The sequence below is a fragment of the Prionailurus viverrinus genome, chromosome B4 (assembly GCF_022837055.1).
Source record: "Prionailurus viverrinus isolate Anna chromosome B4, UM_Priviv_1.0, whole genome shotgun sequence".
Taxonomy (NCBI): domain Eukaryota; kingdom Metazoa; phylum Chordata; class Mammalia; order Carnivora; family Felidae; genus Prionailurus; species Prionailurus viverrinus.
The window spans coordinates 24,236,999-24,255,875 of NC_062567.1; the positions used below are offsets into that span (position 1 = coordinate 24,236,999).

At 44.4% G+C, this 18,877-nt stretch overlaps 1 pseudogene; it reads left to right on the plus strand.

Annotated features, from left to right (window-relative positions):
• The window catches only part of LOC125170532 (E3 UFM1-protein ligase 1-like), a 69,865-nt pseudogene extending 53,142 nt beyond the window's left edge, over positions 1-16,723 (plus strand).
• Positions 16,724-18,877: the final 2,154 nt, after the last annotated feature.

Here is an 18,877-nt window from a genome sequence, read left to right on the forward strand (position 1 = left end):
CAAAACTGGGAGATATATTTTCAAAATAATCATGAATATTAATGATATTTCCTATATAAATGTTATACTATAAGGCTTTTCCTTACTTTATTTTATTTTCTATTTTCTAACAGAAAAAATGCTTGTTCCTCAGAAGATTAATATATTTAATTATTTGCTTTATCCAAAATAAAAATAGAATCATCTTAGAATTATAATACTGTAGGGGTGGCTGGGCGGTTCAGTTGGTTAAGCATCTAACTTCAGTTCAGGTCATGATCTCACAGTTTGTGAGTTCGAGTCCTGCATCATCGGGTGAGCCCTGCTTCTCTCTCTGTCTCTCTCTGTCTCTGTCTCTGTCTCTCTGTCTCTCTGTCTCTCTCCCTCTGCCCCTCATGGGATTCTCTCTCTCAGATTGTCTCTCTCTGCCCTCACTCACCTGGGCCCTCTCTTTCTCTCTCTCTCAAAAAAAAAAAAAGTATATAGTACTTTAATGGTCAGGGCTCTCCAGAGAAACAGAACCAATAGTGTGTGTGTGTGTGTGTGTGTGTGTGTGTACTGTCTTTTTGTTCTATTCAGGCCCTCAGTGGATTGGAAGAGGTTTATTCACACTGGGGAAGGCAATCGGCCTTCCTTAGTCCATCAATTCAGATGTTAATCTCATTTGAAACACCCTCACAGCCATATCCAGAATGTTTGGGCACCCTGTGGCCCAGTCAAGTTGAGACATCAAATTAACCATCACCAATACTAGTATTACTCTCCTCAACAAACCTAGTAAGTAAATCTTTGGGTTTCTTTGCTATTCATTTTGGCATTAGAATATGTCCCATTACAGTTGTCAGAGATAAAAGTGATTTGAGTTACTCAGAATCAAGAAGTCTCTTGAAATCAACAGTTACTTGAAATAACTCTTTGGTTATTTTATCAATTTGATATATTTAAGTTATTTGCTCCTATTGGCCTTCAACGTAAGGGTTTTTTAAAAAGCAATTTTGATTTAATTCTGTGTTTTGAATATATAAAACATTTATATGGTTCAAAAATCAAGGATATCACAAGGTGTACTGTAAGAAGTCTCACTTCCCTCCCTACCTCCCAGTCCTGTTCCTACCCACTCACTGGTTTCAAGTTCATCATTCTCATGTTTCTTTTTGCAAAAACAAGCAAATATACTACGAACTATTTATTGGAAGCCTTTCCCAATGGAACCTGTTCCATTCTTGATCACTAAAGTATTACAAGTTTACTGCATTTCACAAAATGCAGAAGTGTCTAAAACAATGCCAAAACATTTTGGACACATGTCGTAAATTCTTGTTAATTAACTGAGCTTAGCCAGATAGTCATATGGTTATATTTAGATTTGGTTGGAATTTTCTTTAGTTTTTTTTTTTAAATCCCATACATATTTTGTTATTTTATGACTTAATTATAATTTCTATTTAAGCAAACACGTTTCCTCTCACATTTCAGCATTTCCTTACAAGGACGAGACCCCAGGGAATAGAATACAGGAAGTCATGTGGTACTTGCTTTGTCTACTTAACAGAGAAGAGGCTTCAGTTGTACTAGTAACACCAGGAAAGACCTCCACCTTGGCCCTCCCTAATTCACGGGAGGAAGTGCTCATCTCCACATGCCAGGATGTAGTCTGATAGCCAACTCCCTAGGGGAGAGAAGGACTCTTTGAAAACACACTACATTTCAGTAGTATCTCAGTATTGCTTTTACCCAAGCCAGGTGGTACTCAGTTGCAATCAGTCATATTTCTCAACTGAATATGACAGCCCCATTAGGTTGTACAAGGGGTGGATGTATTTAAAGGAACAGAACAGAAGAAGACAATAGAGCCAGCCTTGGCTTTTAAAAACTGCGCATTCCTGTTCATACAGTGCCTTTACTTGTTGGAAGTTTTTCCACATGTATGATTTCAACTGCTGGCAACAATAATTCTGAGAAGTAGGGCAGGAGTTATTATGCCTTTTTAAAAGATGAGGAAACTGTAGGTGGCTGGCCCAGAGATGCCTGGCCAACCAGCCACGGAGTTGGGGCTCAAGGGAAGATTTCCTGCCTCTTTCTGGGCCAGAGTCATTGATCTTCCTTTTGTACTCAAGTACTCAAGTGTGGTCAAAAAAGGTTTCAGACAGAGCAAACACCGTTTAAGACTCTGGCCAAGTGCTGTGTATCACAAATACTGAGTGTGTTAGTTACCTACTGCTGCCTAACAAATAATCCCAAAACAGTGTGCATTAAAACAACATGTATTATCTCAGGGTGCCTGGGTGAGTCCGTCCGTTAAGTGTCTGACTTTGGTTCAGGTCACGATCTCACTGCTCGAGAGTTCGAGTCCCGCATCAGGCTCTGTGCCAACAGCTCAGAGCCTGGGGCCTGTTTTGGGTTCTGTGTCTCCCTCTCTCTCTGCCCCTCTCCTGCTCATTCTCTGTCTCTCTCTCCTTCAAAAATAAGTAAACATTAACAAAATTAAAAAAGAAATAAAACAACATGTATTATCTCAAGTATCAGTGGGTCAAGAGTCTGGGTAGTTTCTGGATAGCTGAATCTGTGGTTATGAATCTCTGAGTGTCTGACTCTCTGTCCCTAAGATAGTGACATTTTGTATCTGGATAAAAGAAAGCAAATGTGGTCTGTCACAAGATTGAAAGCAAGGGCTGTGGTTATCTCAAAGCTGGACTGGAAGAATATCTGCTTCCAGGCTCACTCATGTTGCTCTCAGCAGGCAGCAGGGCATAACTGACTGTTGACCAGAGACCTTAGTCCTTTCCATAGGACTATGCATAGCATGGCAACTGGTTTGATCCAAAGAAAAAGCAGAGAGAGAGACAGAGAGACAGAGAGACAGAGAGAGAGAGAGAGAGAGAGAGAGACAGACAGACAGACACACACACACACACACACACACACACACACACACACACAGAGACAGAGAGAAACACCAGAGAATAAGACAGAAACCAGAATTTTTTTAATAGCCAAAAGTAACAACCCATCACTTTTGCCATATTCTTTTTTGTTAGAAGCAAGACCCAAGGTCCAGTTCACACTCACAGGGAGGGGTTATACAAAGGTGTGAACATCAAGAGATGAGGCTCAGGAGCCATTTTAGAGGCTGCCCATCGCACTCAGTGATTTATTTGAAGATTTTGTTTTAGCCCAGCCCTTGCAGTGATGTTTTTCAGAATTTCAACAATTCAGTAGAATCTTTTTCAAGGAGAATCTAAAATAGTATTGTCATTAGACAGAGAAGACAAATGTCATATGATCTCAATTGTATGCAGAATCTTCAAAAAATGAGCTCATAGATAGGGACAACAGATTTGTGCTTGCCAGAGGCAGGTGTTGGGGGGTGGACAAAATGGATGAAGGGGGAGGGGTGGTCAAAATGTATAAACTTAATCTATTTTATAAAATAATTAGGTTCTATTTATTCACATTTTGTTTTATGTTCTTCTGTAATATTTGACAGTCATATTTATAAGCATGCTGACCCTTTTTGTTAAATTTATTTCTAAAGATATTACAGTCCTGTTGTACATATAAATGGTATTTAAAATTTTTTTGACTTCCCAGTTTTTACTGTTTGCATAAAGAAAAGGTATTACTTTTGTAAACTTTGTTTCTGGCTATCTTACAAAATTCTTTTATTAATTCTAACACCAGCATCTCTTTGATTCTCTGGATGTACAGGCCTGTCATCTGAAATAAAGTTATTATCATCTCTTTTGCCTACAAAACCATAGGTTCAGCCATGTCCCCCCCACTTCTAGTATATTTCCTTATTACAGGTGTCAAGGACAATTTCTCCTGGGATAGAACTCATGAATGAGTCTCTAAACAAAGTAGATTTAAGGAAGGGGATTCCCAATGCAGACAATAGGATCATACAGTGAAGGATAGCAGAAACCAGTTAGAAAAAAAGGAGGCCATGGGGCACCTGGGTGACCCATTCAGTTAAGTGTAGGACTCTTGATTTCGGCTCAGGTCATGATCTCATGGTTCATGGGTTCAAGTCCCACATTGGGCTCTGCACTAGCAGCATGAAGCCTTGGGTCCTTTTTCTCCTTCTCCGTCTGCCCCTCCCCTGCTTGCACTCTCTCTTTCTCAAAATAAATAAATAAATTTAAAAAAAAGAGGAAAAAAGGAGGCCAGGAAAAAGTGATAGGACGTCTTTAAACACGGAATATCTCTAATGGGCCAAGCACTGTTTTAGATGTTGAGGATGGATGGTGATGAATGAGACAGATTTTCTTCAGTCATGATTTTCTATCCCAACAGGCTTCAAATTGTATATTACTTAGTAGACTTTATAAGTCTGCTTTGGTAGTTATTTGGTAAAGTCAATAACTTAAACAGACTTGCTTGAGTTTTACTACTTCTTTTTTTTTTGCCAGCTTTATTGAGGAATAACTGACAAAAAAAGGTATATTTTTAAGGCGTACAATGGGATGTTTTGATGTGAGTATTACTCGTGTAATGATTACTACCATCAAGTTAATTAACATTCATCACCTTGCGTAGTTACCTATTTTATGTGTCTGTGGTCGGAACACTGAAGATCTACTCTCTCAGCAAACTTCAAGGATGCGAACTAGGCATAGTTGATGCAATGTAATTATGGCTTATGTAATTTTGTATGGTTTATATAAATATATGTGTATGTCCAGCTGTATAGTTAATGCAATGTGTTATTGTTAATGCAATCTGTACATCAGATCTCTAGAACTTCTTCATCTCATAACTGAATGTTTGTACCCTTTGACCATCATCTCTCCATTTCCCCCATCTCCCAGCACCTGGTGATCACCATTCTACTCTCTGTTTTGCTAAGTTCAAATTTTATAGAATCCACATATAAGTGATACTATGGATCATTGCCAAAATTTATTATCTTTTGTGTTTTTTTGATAACTATCTTAATGGGTGTGAGTTGATAACTCATGGTGGTTTTGCTTTGCATTGCTCTGATGATTAGTGACACTGAGCACCTTTTCATGTACCTGTGGGCCACTTGTGTCTTCTTCTGAGAAATGTCCATTCAGTACCTTTGCCCATTTTTAAAATTGTTATTTGTGTTTTTACTATTGAGTTGTAGGAGCTATTTATATATTTTAGATTTTCACCCTTTATCAGATTTGCAAATATCAGGTTTGCAAATATTGTCTCACATTCTGTAGGCTGCTTTTTCATTTTGTTGATTGCTTCCTTAAGGTAACTAACCCTGATTTCGTTGATGATGAGACTTATGAGCAGATATATACAGGACCCATGTAAGACCAATGTAAGAAGGGCAATCAAGAAATGGCACGCAGGAGAGGTGGATAAAGATATTGGAGGGAAAGCGACTCATTAAGATATTGCTGACAATGCAGTGCTAGTAGAAAGAGCAGGAGGCACGATGATGAAATTCTCAGTTGTTCCTGGCACCTGATTACAGGTAGAAAATGAAGGAGAATGAAGTGGCAGGTTTGGTCTGGGGCCAGCAGAGGAACTTGTCTCCGGGGTATGGATCAGTTCAGGAAGTACGGAACTTGGCAACCCAAACACAGCATCGAAGTGGGCAGCTGGAAACGGGGACCTAGATCTCATGAGATGAGTTCTAGGTGGATTTGGAAATTGGAGATCACTCTTAACTGATGGAGTCAGGAAAGTGGGTATGACATCACCAGGGGACAAATGAAGGTAGCAAGAGAAAAAGATCAGAAAGAGAACTTGGAAAATGTCATTTACATCTATGCAATTCTAATAAGAGGAGAATAGTTGGACCATAACAGACACACCAAAAAATCTCCCTGAGGAAACCAGGATAGTGTGCAGATGCAGAAACGAAGGGAGGTAGGGTGTCCAAATGCTGCTGAAGAGACTGGATGGAAAAGTGTGCGGTGGGTTTGGTAATTGGAGGCCGCTCCTACATGATTATTAAGGGTCAGGAAAGGAAAGCAACGAGCAGAGCAAGAGGACATGGGGAAAAATGCACAACAGCATGTAACAACTTTGGAAACAAATGAAGGACAGGAATGGGCAGGCACTGGGGGTAGAAGCTAGTTTAGGAAAGGCTTTATTTTAGGATGGGGATGTCTGAGCTCATGGGCCCCTATGGAGGAGGCACAGCCACTGGAAAGAGATAACTGTGCAGAGGAACAAGAGCAGAGAACTGGTGGAGCGAAGATGTTCAGGGGTCAGAAGGGATGGAAATGAGAGCCAGTTGCAGCCCGACAGCCTTTAGAAAGGGAGTCGCAAAAAACTTCTTTGCCAACGCTGACATATATACCTATCTTGTCCGCCTTTCCTAGTGTGACTTCAAGAGCAGAACAACCTCTCCCAGTTGCCCAGCTTCTCTGGCTCTGATATCCAGCCTGATAGCTGGAAAAACAGGAGGGAGGCTCTTAGTGAAAGCCCTGATGATGGTGATGGAATCTATTCCTTGCTTTCCAGACATTCCATGCATTCTCAGCCTATCTTTGAGCAGAAGGTGGGGCAGGTATTCTACAAATGTGAGTCCCAGAAATGGGAGAGCAGATTTGGACGTTAAAATCAAAGTCACATAGCCAGAAAAGGGGGCCATGTTTCTGTTCAGCCCCAAAGTAGCCCCACATTACTCTGCAAAACCAGTGTCACTTTAATCCCCCACCCCCACCCCACTGCCACACACACACACACACACACACACACACACACAGCCAAGAGAGAAGCTTTCACAGAATGCTAACGGTTCCAATAAAAATCCTTGAACTTTCTGCAGTTCCTTTCATCTGACCCTGATATTTTCCTTGAAAATGAACCACAGTAGCTCCAAGGAGCATGGAGAAAGGGAACAGATGGATAATGAGATAAAGGAGTTTGGATTTGCCTAAGAAATATCATTAAACCTTGAAATATCCAAGCGTTTCCAACTTCCAACTACATAAAAACTGCCAATAATCTTTCTAGCTATTAGGAGTTGCTCTTAAACAGCCATTTGTCTGGATGATGATAAAATAAGGGTCACTATGTACCAGGCACCATTCCAGTCTCTTTATATGTATCATCTTGCTTGATCCTAGCAAGAATTATATGGTGAAGATAGAAGTACCTTTCTCCTCATTTACAAGTGAGGAAAACTGGCTTGGAGAAAGTGAGAGGCTACCCACACTTATAAGTGAGGTGCGGGGGGCAGGATTTGAATTCTGCAAGTCTCCCACCAAAGCCTGCATCTTAACCATCATCTTAACCACCTGTTTCCAGGGATACAGCCAAGTCATTTTTCTTCATTATATGGGAAAAATACAAAGCTTCATCTGAATCTTATAAAGCCATCTCTACAAACGGTTAGGAGCCACTCATTTAAATGAATGCGTTACGTCTTTTTATTTTTTTTCTACCCAAAGTAGAATAGTGCAGGGAAGTATGTCGTTTGGGTAAAAAAGAAAAAGAAAAAAAGGTAACTCAGTGGTTAACATGGCACCCCACCACCATTCCTGTCCTCAGTATATACGAAAGCAACAAAATGTGCTTGATACTTCTCTCCTGAACACGGCAGTAAATTCCCAGGCTCCAAAGCAAAGTCAATCTCACCAAAAAGAGCAGCAACGCATGAAATGGGAGAAAATATTCTCAAGTCATGTATCTCATAGGGGGTTAATATCTAAAATACACAAGGAACTCATACAAATCAATAACAAAACCCCCAAACAATCCAATTAAAAAACGGGCAGAGGATCCGAATAGACATTTTTCCAGAGATGACATACAGATGGCCAACAGGCACGTGACAAGGGGCTGAACATCACTGATCATCAGGGAAATGCAAATCAAAACCACAGTGAGATATCACCTCACACCGCTGGAATGGCTATTATAGAAAAGACAAGAAATATAAAGTGTTGGTGATGATGTGGGGAAAAATGGGAAGCTTTGGTGGGAATGTAAATTGGTGTAGCCATCATGGAAAACAGTATGGAGGTTCCTCAAAAATTAAAACTATCACCACAATAGATAGAAGGATAGATATGATAGAAAGATAAATGTACCTCCATGTTCATGGCAGCATTATTTACAAGAGCCAAGGTATGGCAGCAACCTGAGTATCCACTGATGGATGAATGGATAAAGAAATGTGTGGTATACACACACACACACACACACACACACACACACACACACCATGGAATATTATTGAGCCATAAAATGAAGGAACTCTTGCCACTTGCAGCAACATGAATAGACCTTGAGGGCATCATACTCAGTGAAATATCAGACAGGGAAAGACAAATACCCTATGATCTCACTTATACATGGAATCTAAAAAACAAACAACATAAACAAAAAGCAAAAACAAGCCCGTAGAGGATGGATTGATGGTTTCCATAGAGAGAGTGTGGGCTAAATGAATGAAGGGGGTCACAAGGAACACACTACCAGTTATAAAATAGATAAGTCCTGGAGATAGGATGTACAGTGTGGAGGCTATAGTTAACAATGCTGTATTGCATATTTGAAAGTTGCTAAGAGAGTAGATCTTAAAAGTTCTCATCACAAGAAAAACAATTAGTAATTATGAATGGCGATGGATGTTTACTTGTCTTATTGTGGTGGTCATTTCATAATATGTACAGATATTAAATTATTATGTGGTACACCTGAAATTAATATAATGTTATATGTCAATCCTACTTAAAAAAGAAGACATTCAGCCTGACTGCCTGTCCTCAGTGTGCCCTAAAAGGGAAATACGCTGAGGGATAACAGTAAAAACACCAAAGAAACTCATCCATGGTGGCCGTAATGAACAGGGATGGAGAGCACTTTTTGGTGCTATGTCATTGTCCTGCCTTCCAGTTTCCCATCGCTCAGCCCTACCAGACTCCACAAAGGATCTGTCCCCAACAGCCAAGAAAATGCCTTTGTCTTGGGGTGCCTGGCTGGCTCAGTTGGAAGAGCATGTGACTCTTGATCTCGGAGTCGTGAGTTCAAGCCCCACACTGGATGTAGAGATTACTTAAAAATATCTTTTTTTTTAAAGGGAAAAAAAGAAAATGATTTTGTCTTCAACAGCAAGTCCCCCGAAACCCCCCGCTCCACCTACTTGTGGCTCCCCTTGACTCTTGGATATCCCATCAACCCTTCTTGTTCCCAGGATGGACGTGGGCCACAGACATTTAACTCAAAGCACCTATTAACTGCTTCTCCAGCACCAGCTGTCTCAGTCAGGCTCTGACACTTGAAACTGTTTTTTGGGGTTTTTTTTTTCCTAGATTGACCTTTTGGTATGACTCTTGCCTACCATTTGCACATCCCTGGACTTTTCTTTCATTCACAGTTTTCCTCGTAGGCAACTTGTGCCAGGTACGTCAGATTCTAGGTAGATACAATTTCCTCTTGTGACTTTTCAACAATGCAGACTGACTCTCACAATAATACCTCATTAAAATGGCACAAGAGTTTACAAAGTAATTCTACCTATATTGACTCCACTTTTCTTTCTGACTACCTTCTAAAGTCAGTGATACCACCCACCTTTTCTCAATAAGGAAACTGAGAGACAGGGAGGTTAAGCAATGCCTCAAAAGCTATTCAACCAATGAGCCTCAGAACTAGTACCAAACCCAGGTTTTTTGGGCTCCAGATCCTCTGTTCTCTTGTCTTCGTTATTAACCTGCAGTCTCTCAATTCTGAGCCCACCCTTCTGAACTTGCGCAGGAGCTCTCCAAACTCCATTTCTCTGACCCCCTTGCCAAAGGGCTTCTTGTTGGGTTACTGCCAACAGAGGGCATTTCGGGGAGATTGGCAAGTGGGAGGAGGGTGAAACGGGCTCCCTTCTTGGTCTCCAGTTCCCATCGCTGTTGCTGTTACAGCAGCAGAAAGAAGGCTCCCGCTGCCCACTTCTTGGCCATCTCATGGCTCTTCACAGGTGCCAGCGACAGCTAGACTGCCAGCTGGGAGGTCCTCTCTCACGCCCTGGGCCAGGCCACTGGGAACTTTTGAGCATCTACCGAGCACATTTCCAGCTGTAGCAGTGATCGCGTACCCATTGGGTTGTGCCTCCATAGGGAGATCCAAACTGTGGATATAAGCACCTCCCAGACAGAAGCCCCACCTCCAGATCTGGTGGTCAGCCTCGATACCCTATCAGAGGTAAAGGCACCAGCAGCGCGAGGCTTTCCCTTCAAGATCTCCTCTCCAGAGCACCAGCTGCACAGAGACAACCCCCACCCCAGAGGTTTGGGTGAGTCCCTCCTCCTATACCTGGGGCCTGATAACAATACCTCTTCCCTTTCTCCTGCCAGCCTTGCATGGTAGTTCTGCTGTGCATGATCTCTGGGTCACTTTAGCATCCATGTATTTTTCTTTCACCCTTCCAATGCCCATTTGTTGTGCATCGAAACACCTAATGTGCTTTTTCTTTTCCTGACTAGAACCTGACTGATACTGCATTTAGAGTACTGAAGGGAGGGAGTCCCAGGAAACAGACCCTCAAAATAGGAATTTGGGGCTGATTTGTCCCCGTCTTTGGCCTTGAAAGCAATGCTGAGCCCCTTGCCAACAAAACACTGGGTACTGGAAATTCATGTACGTGCAGTGGCATCATGAGTAATATTACCTGTGCTTGCTTGCAGCAAAGTGGCCATTGAAGGCAAGGTTTTGAGAAACTGGATGGCTCCTTCTGACTACACTGGAGAATTTGCAGAGAGAAAATGATAAGGTCACGTCTTTAAACTCTCAGCTCTATTTCTTGGTAGAACAGCACACAGTATGTGGGGTGTATATTGGCTCTAGAATCTAAAGGTACTTCCACTCATAGGAGGTGCAAAGTGCGACCTCTTGTCTTTCACTTTGGAGATGATATCTTGACATGCTCTTGAGTGATGAACCCCCAAGAAATGAGAAGAGTGGTAGATGAGAAGGTGGTGGATGTCTTAGAATGAGCAAAAGTGGGAGGATATTTCTGTCCTATGTGAATGCAAACTGAGTGGCTTTTACAAGAGGCTCTCAATAATCAGATGAGTAAGATGACACCCTCAAACACAATGGTGCTTAGTCAATGGGTCCATGTTTCAAGTGGCCATGTTGGCAGGTATGGGAGTCACAAAATGGACTTTTCCTCTCCAACATTTATCATTCTGTTGCCACTGCTGCGCAGCGAATCTGCTAACCGCAGAAGTATATTCTGAGCCCCTGATATGACATAATTCCAGAAGGTCACCTGCAGGCATGGTGATTACACTGGATCCCTTCTAGTCTTTTAAGGGCAGAGAACCAATTACTACTATAAGCTCTTATTCTAGATGGGGGTTGTCTTTCACCTGTAATACTTTGGCAACATCTTCATCCACGGACTTATGGAATATGTTATTCTCTGTCATGTTGTCCCTCACAACGTTGCTTCTGGCCAAGCACTCATTTATAGCCAAAGAAATGCAGCAGTAGGTTTATGCCTATGGAATTCACTGGGCTTATCATGTGCCCCATCACCCAGAAGCATCTGGCTTCATAGAACATTGGAATAGCCCTTGGATGAGGCAGTTACAATGCAAGTTAAGAGACAACACCTGAGATATAGGGACACTATTCTACAGCGTGTGGTCATTGATATATGGTGCTGTTCCCCCCGTAACCAGAGTATAAGGGTCTAGAAACCAAGGGTTGAAGATAGGTCTGGCTCCTTTCACTAGCCAACCCACTGGAGAAATTTTCCTTCCCATGTCAGCAACTTTGGGTCCCAAGTTCTAAGTTAATGACAGATGCATGCTTCCACCAGGGACACAATGATTTCACTGAATTGAAAGTTGAGACTTTCACCTTGACCTTTTGGGCTTTCATGCCACTGAACTAATAGGCAGAGAAGTGTTTGCCCACTGGCTGGGACAATTGATCCTGATTACCAGGCAGAAAATGAGGTTGCTGCTACACTCCAGGGGCAGGAAGGACTATGTCTGGAGCCTGGAGGATTCTCTGGGGGCAGCATTAAGTCCTGTAACAATCACTGAAGGAAAACGCTAGTAACCTAAGAACAGTAGGATTGTAGAAGACTCAGTCCCTTAGAAATGAAAGTAAAAGAAACAAAGTAGAGAGGCTGACCAACTGAGCCACTGACTGGCTATGGGGAGGCGGCCTGTAGAATGAGAAATGGAGGAGGGAAGTTCTAGAAATCAACAATGGCCGTGTGTCTCATACGGAAATGAAGACTGTAGCAGCTACGCTTTGTCCTGTTTACTTGTTGTTGAGTCATTTTTTAGAAGTCTTGCTGTCGATGGTTAGCTTTCTAATTTTGCCTCTGGGTCACGGAAGGGCAGGTGATATTATGAGTGAAGTAGAAAAGGAGTTCACCAGAATCTGAGATGGGTAGAGGACAGTTGGGACCATGTAATGTTTCTGGGGAGAGGGTGAGAGTGTCTTCATTTGTAGGAAAGACTGATACATTTTATACAGCAGAAGCAAGTTGTTATCTCAAGTAAGGGTAGAAGATTGTGTACGGGTGTTGCTGGCACAGGAGTGTTTCATTCCCTCTTTTGTCTGTGAGCCTGAGACCACTCTTCTATATTCTGCTCTGTGACTTTGGGGCTGAGACTCTGCAAACTGTATTTCCCAATCTCCCTTGCCAGCTTCCTGTTAGAGCTGTTAACGGTAAGCCCTAGAGGGGATTTGGAAGGTGGAAGAGGAGGGGGAAGGGACGTCCCGTAGATCTGACTCCCACATGTCTGGATATGAGCAGGGTGGGACTTCCCTCCAGAGGTTCATGCCGCAACCTGCGAGGACCCTCATCCCAGCCCATAGTTTGGTAACATCACCTCTTCCACTTTATTCCCCCAGACTGCTTCTGCAGTTATTAATTTCTGGGTTGTTCTAGTATCTCCATTTTGTTCTTTCAGCCTTCCAACACCTGTGTAACCAATTCCCTGTATTGTTAGATCCTCTCTGTTGGTATATCTAATATGGCTTCTGTTTTTCTAATTGGATTTTACACTTACAACTCTCTACACTGCTATACCAGTCATGGCTATCTCTATCTATCTATCTATCTATCTATCATCTATCTATCTTTCTATCTGTCTATCCACCTAATGTATACTAATTATTATTATAATTCTTTTGATATAAATTTTTTTGAGATGCAATGAGCAAGGGGCAGATAGAGAGGATCTCACAAGGGAGAGATAGAGAGAGAGAGAGAGAGAGAGAGAGAGAGAGAGAAGCAGGGCTCACCTGAAGAAGGACTTGAGCTCACCTGATGCGGAGCTTGAACTCACAAACTGAGATTGTGACCTGAGCCAAAGCAGAAGCATAACCAATTGTGCCACCCGGGCTCCCTGCATGTCCTAATTAATTAGCAAGAAAGGCAAGAAAGATGATTTTCATGAAGAATTCCTGAGTGAGGTCAGAGAGCTTCCAGCAGAATTCTAACTTTTTTTTTTTTAACATTTATTCATTTATTTTGAGAGACAGAGATAGAATACAAGTGGCGGTGGGGCAGAGAGAGAGGGAGACAGAGAATCTGAAGCAGGCTACAGGCTCTGAGAAGTCAGCACAGAGCCTGACGCGGGGCTCGAACCCACGAACTGCGAGATCATGACCTGAGCCAAAGTCAGATGCTTAACCAACTGAGCCACCCAGGCGCCCCTCAGCAGAACTCTAAAATGGCAAAACTTACCTTTGCCTCTTGTCTCCTTTTTCTTTGTTCCTGTCCCTTCATCCTTGACCTCCAGAATCTTAATATCTCCTCCCTTCCAAATCTGCACTTTTTTTTTAAGTTTATTTATTGAAAGAGAGAGAGAGAGAAAGAGAGAGAGAGAGAGAGAGAATGGGGGGGATGGGCAGAGAGAGAAGGAGAGAAAGAGAATCTCATGCTCCGTGCTGAGCCCGATGTGGGGCTTGATCTCATGACCATGAGATCATGACCTGAGCTGAAATAAAGAGTTGGACACTTAATCGAATGAGCCACCCAGGCGCCCCTGTACTTTCTTCTTTTAAATGTAAAAAACATATGAAAGTTTATGGAGAATGGCACAAGGAATGACCCCTTTTGGAACCATTGGTACTTTAGAAAACATTCTTGAAGCTGCCGAAGTTTCTTATACTCAAAGGAACCCAGCAAAATGTGACCTGGCAGGTTGCTATGGGAGGGTTACCCTGATCAAGAGATTGAATGGGGCCCACTATAGTGTTCTGAAAGTTTGGAGCCTCTGGAGTGGGCGATATGCAAAAATCAGACAAAATAAATGACTTTTCAAGAAGATAAATCAGATGCAAATATCCCAGCAGTCCTGAACTTGGCATCCTCTTCCCGGTAACATCGAGGGGAGAACGGCCAAAGACTGGCAGCCTGAGTGTGTGTGGAAACCAAGGGGTCTCTCTTTGTGTTATTTACTTTAAAGTATATCAGTTAGGATGGTTTTGCTATAAGTAGCAGATAAGCCAACTTCTAATTACTTAAGTAACCCGGCACTCCATTCCTAGATACATAAGGAAAAGAAATGAAAAAATATGACCATACGAAAGCTTCTACACAAACGTTCATAGCAGTACCATCCATAATAGTCAAAAGGCGTAAACCACCAACATATCCGTCAAATGATTAATGGTGCTGTGTCCATATGACAGAATATGATTCAGCCATGGGAAGGAATGGAGTCCTTATATCTGTTGCCATATGGATGAAGGCTGAAAACATTATGCTAAGTGAAAGAAGCCTGTCACAAAAGACCAATTGATCGTACGATTCCATTCATTTGAAATGTCCACAAGAGGCGATTCCATAAAGACAGAAATTAATGGTTGCTTACTGCTGGGATGCATGGGAGGACTGGGGAAGCGATAGCTAAAAGGTATGTGAGGGTTTCTTTTGGAGATGGTGAAAATGTTCTAACCATGATTTATGGCAATGGTTGCACAGCTCTGTGAATATACTAGAGACCATTGAATGGTGAACTTTCAGTTGGTAGGTTATAGGGTATGTCAATTATGTTCTAATTTATCATTACCCAAAAATTACTCAAATACTAAGGGAATTTGTTTTGTTTACAACGGGATGTCCAGAATGGGTCAATTTGGCAGTTGATTAATTCAGTGGTTTAACAACGTCATCAGAGACTTCGGCTCTCTCCATCGTCCTGCTCTGCCATTTTCAGTTAGTGGCCCTTATGGTTTTAAGACAGACTACAGCAGCCTCAGACACCCCGGGGCCAGAAAAAGGAGGCTTCTTTCCTTACATCTCTTTATTTCCTGAAGAAAAGCCTTTGCCAACAGTGTCCAAGCTAACCATCCATCATACCTCAGGGGCTAGAATTTCTCCGTCACCTAACAGCAATCCAGAGTCCCCAGGAAGGGGAGTGGCGTCACCATGATGGGGTTCGTGCAACCGGGTTTAACCCTGAGTCTGAAGGGGGAGAGGCAGACGCTGGAATTTAACCAGGGCTCTGCCTGTGTGGAAGAAGGGGACATGGGCTGCCGATAGGCAGCTCCAGCACCTACCAAAAAAGATGCAGAAAAGAGAATTTTCTTGCAGGGAGAACGGAATCAGACTTAGCTATGAATTCACTTCTGTCTGTCTGCCTGTCTATCTAGCTCTATCATCTAGCCACCTACCTACCTGCACACCCACAGATTTAAAATGCCTCTACTTCTGACTCCTTGTAACTACGGGGTGTGTGTTTTTCTTTATGGATTTATTTTCATCTTCCAAGGTTTGCATACTCATCAGAACATCCCACGTCAGGGGAGATTGGAAGGACTGACGCGGACGTGAGCTGCCCAGCGGGCCTTCGCCTGGCCTCCGAGAGGCCGTGTGGTCCTCGGCCATGTCTGCCCAGCTCCGTCTCCAGGCGCAAGTTCTGACGGAGCGGGAGCGAGCCAGGAGGAGAGAGCATGTGGCTGAGGTCTCCTCAGGGTGAAGGGCGCACCCTTAGCCTTGGCCTCGCCCACCCCTCAACTGTTTCCAGTCCTGATGTTGCCTTTGCCGATGCTGGAAACGGTGCCTGTGAGCTGCCCCGTGACATGTGGTTGTGTTTAACTCTATAGAACTTTGAACCAGCCTCAAGCTGCGCCAGTGGGGAGATCAAAGTCAATAAAGTGTATGTATTTTATAAACGGTGAACTTTTGTGAAGAAACCGAACTCATTTAAGCCAAAGCCAAGGGGAGTGTTATGTTTTGACTGATGCATAAAACAAAGAAAGAAGGTTGTTTCCCCCTGTGTGTTATTTGGGTTTTTTTTTTTTAAAGCCTGTTTAGTAAAGTCCATACTTTAAAATAAACATAGAGAACTCTCGTGTTCTTTTTGTAAACACATCGGAGCCCTTTGAAGCCAAGGATAATGAGTATGATAGCAGACGACTGTTTATCCTCTCCTGGGCTCCGTGTTTAGTTAGCTGGGTCTTGAAAACTTTAAACCTCCTTCTCCTTGAGAGAGATTTTCCGAATTGACTCCCTCAGAGCAGACAGAAGGAGAAAAGACCTCAGGAGTTAGTTAGCATCTCTTTTCAAATTTCTCTGCAAACACGGTCCTCTCCCCCAGGGGGCCACGCAGCCCGGGCCACAGGCTCCTCTTTCCCTGTGTCAGCATCGAGCCTAAACCCACTGGAGTCCCCCCACCTGCCTGGCTGGGTCCCTTACCGGCCTCTCCAGGAGGTGGTGTGCTGGTACATGAGGGAACTTTGTCTCCGGCAGCAGGGAGGGGACACATGGTTTGTGACACTGGCTGATTTCTTTACTGGGACTGGTCCCATCGTAACCCTGGGCATGTCCCCCATGTGACCCACGGAGCTCTGGGTGGGGAGAGATAGACACGGAGCTTGGGCGGCCGGCCTCCAGCATCACAGCTTCCACCTCTGCCCTCCCCTCCCTGCCTCTCGCTCCTGGGAGTCGGCAGATCTCATTCCAGTAACTGTTTCTAAGGGGCGGCTTCCCCCACTATGGGGAAACTTTCTCGTCTTGTTGCACTGGCCCTCTCCATGCACCACATGGTTACTTGCTTCCATTTTCTTGGCTCCCCCCAGCCCGCAGCGATCTACCGGGCTATTCTGGTCACTTCCTTTGGACAGTTCCTTGAATTGTTTTGATGCCATTGTATGATTCACCGAGCCCAGCTTCCTTTCCCCTCTTAGGCAGCTGGGAAAATCAGGCTCACTTCATATCTTCCTTTGTTAACGGCTGTATCCTGAAGTCATTCATGCCTGGCTGGGCAGGGGGTGGTGTGAGCTGTGGGCCCAGCGCCCAGTCCTCCCAGGCATCCTCGATGTTCCCTGATGGATGGAAAGCCCTCCAGGGAGGGAGGAGGCTGCGGTGTCTGGGGCGAGGCGGTTTTTCCACTCAGTTTCCAGGTGTCGGCGGGTGACGGTGGGACCCACCTGCAGGCATAAACCTGGAGGTAGGACATCTATTCGCGATGATGAGAGCTCCGTCCAAACACGTAAACACAGATTTTGATCTCAAGGTTTGAAAGCTGGGAGCTTGAGCAGTGCCTTGCAGAGAGACTGGAGTCTCCCTCGATGGCGCCTGTGGCTAATGGGGGCATTCCCCGGGACCAGCAAGGGCAAGGACACAGCTCTGGACTGGCAGTCCTTCCCTCTTGGAACCTGACTCCTCGTCAGCTCCCTGGGATTAAGAAAACAGTTTGAGAAATCAAAGATGGCATATCTTTCTTAGGACTAGTTGAAGGTTTATTTATTTATTTATTTTGAGAGAGAGAGAGAGAGAGAGAGAGAGAGCGTGCAGGGGAGGGGCAGAGAGAGACAGGGAGAGAGAAAGGATCCCAAGCATGAAGCCCAATGCAGGGCTTGATCTCATGAGCCGTGAGATCCTGACTTGAGTCGAAATCAAGGGCACGACACTTAAAGGACTATACGGACCCAGGTAGCCACCGTGACTCCTCTGGCCGGGGTAGGAACTGAGATGAGAGGTGGCAGGGGCACCAAGGGCCTCCTCCCGCCCGGCCACGCTGTCATTCTTTAAGCACCTGCTAAAGGGTTCTGAGGGGAAGGGAAAAGGGGTGATCCTTTGGAAGGGCTCTGGCCGTGTAGTTGGAAGTAGGGGGAGAAAATAGAGCCCCACAAACAGAGTGACAGCTTTGTCCCGTACCCTCCTGGCCACCTCCGGTCAATCATTTCTGTTAACACCGATCACGGCAGCAGCGCGAGAACCCAGCCAGTGCACTCGGATCCCATGTAAACCACCCTGCACCTGTTATCTCATTGAACTGCCACATCAACCCAGTGACTTATGTAGTTTGTTATTATCCCCGTTTTATAGCCAGGAGACTAGAGGAAGGTTATTAATTTGCCCAAGGTCACAGCCAAGCTGAAGTTTGAGCCGGGATTCAGCTTTCTTCCTGTGACTGTGCAGTCGTGCTTCTCTGACCCCCCGTGTGTGCCGAGCGTGCCGGGATTCCCGTCGCGGTCAAGTCCTCCTGGAACACTTGTAGCCAGACCATATCCCCGCTTCGGTAGCACGCTCCGCCAAGCCAGGGGTGAAAGGAGGACACGACGTTCCGGAGACACAGTGGCCTGCAGGTTTCCCAGGAGGGGCGGCTTGGAGGCCCTGGGATCGCCCTGTATGTGTCCCCGTCTCTCCCAGGCCCCGCCTCTACTCTAGAGTCCTTGTTTCCAGCTGGCTGATGCACACCTGCATTCCTCTGTCCCATCTCATCTTTTCCGGCAGATGACCCAGCCGGACTTTCGCTCCACCGTGGCCCTTGGACTCTGGGCGGCGGCCCTGGGCCTCGGCTTCATGCTCCGAAGTCCATGTGTGCTCTGCTCCTCAACCTGGCCCGTCGCCCACCAGGCCACTCACCGCTGGACGAAGGGGGACGGAGGCCCACCCTCTTTGCCGCTCATTCCTTGGGCTCCACCTTCTCCTTCCCTCTCCTCAGTGCCTGAGTTCCTCACCCATCCGGCTGGAGTGTGATCCCTC